The sequence below is a fragment of the Nuphar pumila genome, chromosome 9, assembly GCF_984573655.1.
Source record: "Nuphar pumila chromosome 9, dmNupPumi1.hap1.1, whole genome shotgun sequence".
NCBI lineage: Eukaryota > Viridiplantae > Streptophyta > Magnoliopsida > Nymphaeales > Nymphaeaceae > Nuphar > Nuphar pumila.
Window position 1 is genome coordinate 37,835,376 of NC_143257.1, and position 5,365 is coordinate 37,840,740.

Consider the following 5,365-nt stretch of genomic DNA (forward strand, 5'->3'; position numbering starts at 1 on the left):
CTCTGAAGGTCCCATCATGGTTTCTTCACTCAAGGATTTCGTATGGTCGTCCCTTTCAGGTTAAGGGTTAAGCCTGAACCTCATTTTTTTATGAGGTACCATCCCTTTCAGGTTAAGGGTTAAGTTTGAACCTCGTTTTTCCATGAAGTATTGTCTCTTTCAGGTTAAGGGTTAAGCCTGAACCTCATTTTTCTATGAGGTATCGTCCCTTTCAGGTTAAGGGTTAAGCCTGAACCTCATTTTTCCATGAGGTATTGTCCTTTTCAAGTTAAGGGTTAAGACTGAACCTCGTTTTGTCACGAGGTATTGTCCATTCAGGTTAGGGTTAAACCTGAACCTTATTTTGACGAGGTGGTTCTCCCAGTCCCATCATGGTTTTCCCTATCGTGTAATCCATGCCCATTATATCCATTAAGAAAAGGATCCGACTTGAGCTTCATCTCACGAGGCATTTTTCTCAAAAATGTCCCATCAAGGTCTTCATGTACTCCTTCCCCATTCAGGTAAGGGTAGAACCTGAAAATTCTTCTTGAGATATCTTTGTCTCATCCAGGTTAAGGGCTAAACCTAAAATCATTCCAAAAATCTTATCTTGTCTCACCCATGAGACATGATCAAAATTCCTATTTTCACCATTTCGGGATCTCTACCCAAAGTCCCATCAATGATTCCTCATTTTCTGTTATAACACTTTCGAGGATTTCGTCTCCCTAAAGCCATTAAGGATAAAGTGCTAAACCTGAGAATAATGTTTTCAAAATAATTCTTCAACACCCAGTTCAGGTCTGCTGACTGAGGCATTTTTTCAAAATTTGGAGTATTTTATTTGCCACTAAGCTCGGCTTTCAACCAGCTTAGTAGCAAAGAGGGGCATCTGTGAACACCAAAAAATTTTCAAAAATTATAAAAAATTTCCTTTTTGCCCCTGGCTCTCATTTTCTGAATAATTGAGTCACTTTTAATCAAAATTCCACTTACTTCTTAGATTCATTAGAATCCAAATCTATTTTCTATATCTGACTCAATTTTGGATCTGGATCCAATATTAAAATCTAATTATGAGCCCTGTTATCAAATTTTCAAATTAAAATTATAAAAATATCAAAAATAGTTTCTGAATGGCTCAGACAGTTCATCCGGTATCCATTTGGATCCATTATTCTATATTCCTCAATTCAAGATCCAAAACATGAACATTTTCTCAAAATCCTGGATCCAAACCCATTTTCTGAAGAAATTTCCAAAAGTTTAAACCCAAATTCTCATAAAACCCTTCTTTTGTAAATATTTTTTTAAAATTTTATAAAAATAGTTTAAAATCCTGAATTTTCCCATAGTTATTAGAGTTTTTTTTTCGAAAACATAAAAAAATATAGAAAATATAAAGAAAAGAACAAAAAAACAAAAAATAGAAAAAGAAAAACAAAAAAATAGTTTAGAAACCCCCTTTTTGAAAGTATTGCTTTGTTAAAACCACTTTTTAGAAATACTTTTTGAAAGGATCCACCTTTTTGAAAGTTTTCAAAATCATTTTGGACCCGATTTAAAAAATTCCTAATGATCTCTCGTTATAAAGAGAGATCGAAGGGGAAGGGGTCGATCATCGCTTCTTCACCCCTCCATTACCTTCTTCTCCCTCTCTCATCTTCTCTTTTCCCATTGCCCTCTCTTCCTCTCGTTCCCTTCTCTTTGATCCATTTTCACCTCTCCCTCTCACGCTTCGTCACCATCGCCTCTTCTTCCCCTGTACCTCTTCTTACTTTGTCTTATTTTTCCTCCCTAATCGATTGGAGAAGAATCCGTCCCAACAACATAGTCACGATAAGTGACCATCTTCCTTTCCTTTCTTGCTTTTTTGTAAAGATTTTCTTTATTTTCAGTACCTCTTTGTTTTGATTGCATTCTTCTTCATTTTTTTTTTTACTTTTGTTCATTATGAGGCATGATAGGTAGGATCGACTTGCATATAGCAGTGTCGACCCACCTGTTGCCACAGTAACGGAATGTCCACATTCCAACAGATCTTATCTTCTTTGTAACCCATTTCTGAAATTCATTGATGTTTTTTTTATGTGTTTTACATAGTTTACAATTCATCCTATCCATCACAATTTCAATCCCTCTATGGTCTTATTTTGATTTATTATTATTATTATTATTATTATTATTATTATTATTATTATTAGTTTAATTTCCTGTTTGTAATTGGCTTGCATTTTTTTTCTCATTTAGTTCTCGATTTTTTGTTTATATGTCGACTATCATCTCCTGTTTCTGTTGAATATCTGTTGACCTTATCATGTTTTCGATCTTCTATTTTGCATTTAATTTCCTTCTTCATGATGTTCACAGCACTTGTTTATCACTCGTATACACCCCCCCCCCCCCCCAAACCCTTGCACCCTAGTTGATTCTCCATTCATTTGTCATGGTTATTCATGCCAGCATCATCTTATGTTATTATGTCACCACAGTCTCTGCATTTCCTAGTTGTCTGGTTATATTTCGTAAAAAAAAAAGAGAGAAAAGAAAAGGGGAAAGCTCTTAAAAGGCCATTTTTTGGGACTCTTAGGTGTTTAATGTCTGCAAAAGGTCCATAGCATGGTAGAGTAGTTGTTGTTTCTTGAGGCAATCTCATTGACAGGAAGAATGCCTCTTAACTATTTTCCATTAGTTTTAACGTGAGACTGTGGATATGAAGGGATCTGATGAAGCTTAAAGCCCAGATCGTTTAAACTGTTACTGGTTGCACTTGAACCGGCACCTATATAGCAATCATATAAGATGGCCTCCCCTCCTTCAGCTGCCTGTTTGGATCAACTTCATGATGCCTACCAATAATTCATGATTTGTACCAAGAGCTGTTGAATCCACATTACTTGTGATGGCTGGAAATGGCTCTTATAAGATCTCTGCTTTCTTTTGATGCTGAATGCTTATTCAAAAAAAAAATTATTCCAGACCCAAAAGTTTCTGTTATATGCTTCAATAATGAAAGGTCACCATTAGTAGCTATGATGTTGATGTTTCTGTGGCCAATTCATTTGTCGATGTGTATGGCAAAATCGAAGATCTCAGTGAAAGTGTGTTAGCATTTAACGTCTTGAGTATCAAGGTTGATGTATAGCAGTAAGAATTTACCAAACATTACATGTGGATGTAGATATCCAGATTGATATTAAAATAACAGGTAGAAGGCTAAATCCTATATCAAGATTAATCTTTGTGAATGCTTCTGTGGGAAGATCTTCAGGCAGCAGACTCTGACCTTAGTCTAAAGGCTCATTTGAACACATACCATGCTAAAAACATTCAGTTGGGCTTCTGCCAAGCTAATGCTAGTTCAAGGTGGTCACATCTCACCCCCTCACACGGCCACGCCAGTTATTAACTCAGCATTAAGTGTTATTCTTTTTGTATATTAGCATTTGCAAGCTTTCTTATATAACTATCCTCTTTAACCTCTGATTCGGTCATGATCCAGCATCATTTGCAACATTATCACCTTTTCACAGTAACACCATATTTGCTTCACTGCATTCCACCCCACAACACACTTTCAGCATATGCACAATACACACCTCCCCTTCACCACCATTGCACTTACAGCAGTACGCAGTATTGTCACCACATTAGCACAACACCCTTCACCTTGTTGCATACTCAATGCAGTCACAACACCCCCAATGTAAGATATATCACACTACCTCAACTTCCAGCCACTCACTGTAGCCACCACACTGCTCATTCTCTAGTTGTTCCCTGTGTGCACAGAATCTCTTGTGAAGCCTAGTGATGGAGTTGCATTACTTGTCCCATTTAAAATCTTATTGATTTGGTTTGTTATATATGAATGTGAGTGAAAGGGAGGATCCCCAAGGAAGGAAGTGATCCTCTTTGCAGCTTATTCACCATTTGGGTTCACTAGGAGCTGTAAATAAAGCCCAAATCGGTGATTTGATGCTACAATTCCAATACCAATACTTTTTACAATATTCATCACATGCACATTGTGTTGCACCCGCCACATTTCTTGTTGTTTATGTGCACCCACTGTTTTGCCCTTCACATATCCCATTACAGCATCATGCATATATTTCAGAGTTAATTAACATTAAAATATGCATGATTTCATGAGAAGATGAATTAAAAACCCAATTTTTTGCTAGTTTTCATTAAATGAGCTAAAATGATTTCAAAATAGAAAATATATGAAAAATAGCTTTATTTTTATATTTTTAGACATATTTTAGTTTTTGGTAGGTTAGTTTTTTTTTAAATAAATAAAATAAAATAAAAATAACAAAAATGAAAATATAGTTAGTTTTAAAAAATAAGTTGAAATGAGGTTTAGTGTAAATATTTTTAAGAAGTAGTCTTTAGATTAGAGTAGTTTTGAGGTTTTTAGCAAATGAAGTTTTTAAAACAGTTTTTTTAGATTTTTGAAAAATAAGTAACAAACTGGTTCAAAACCGGTTTGCGTTTCTTTAAAAACCAAGAAAAAACAAAAAACAATTTGTCTCCCCCATTTTCGTCTGAACCGTTTCTCTTTTCCCCTCTTTTCCCTCGCTTCCCTCTCTTCTCACCCTTCTCCATTATCGTCGGCCCATTTCTTGATGTTTCTTCCCCTTCTTCCTCTTTTTCTATTCAATCTACAGTTGGTGGTGGTGGTGGAAATCCCTCAGTCCGGAGACGGCGTGAACGGTGGAGGCCAGCTTCTCTTCTAACCCCTCTGGTTCAATAAGTTTTGTTTCTTCATCATCATCTTCTTCTTCTTCTTCTTCTTTTTCAACTTCTTCATTCTTCTTCTTCGTTGTCTCTTCAATCGGTTATGTCTTGTTTCAGAAAATTGAAAAAAAAAATGTAATTCACATCCGTTTCTTTTTTTTCTGTTCTTTTTAATCGATCCTGTTTTGTAATTTTTTTATATACATTCATTGTTTGTGCATTCTGTTTTCATCCATTTGTGTATTTTTCACTTGATCTAGCTTCATTCGTGAATTTCATTTTATTTCATTCCTTGAGTTTCATGTTAAGCATCGAATTTTCTGTTAATGTTTTGTTGGATTTTCTGTTAATTTCTTTTGCCGATCATTTGTTCAATTTTTGTATGTTCATTTACTGAAATTCGTTTTTCTATTTCTTCATTCAGTTTTTTTTTTCTGTTTTTCATTTATCACATGTTCTTATTTTCTGAAATCTGTAATTTCCTATTTTTGCTTTTACATTCATTCTATGCTTTCATTTACTTCATGTTCCAGTTTATTTTTTTAGTTCAATTCCAGTTTCTTCCATTTCGGATTCATGTTTTCATTTTAGTTCAGTAATTTTTGTTTTGATTATGTAGTAAATTCCATATTTTTTT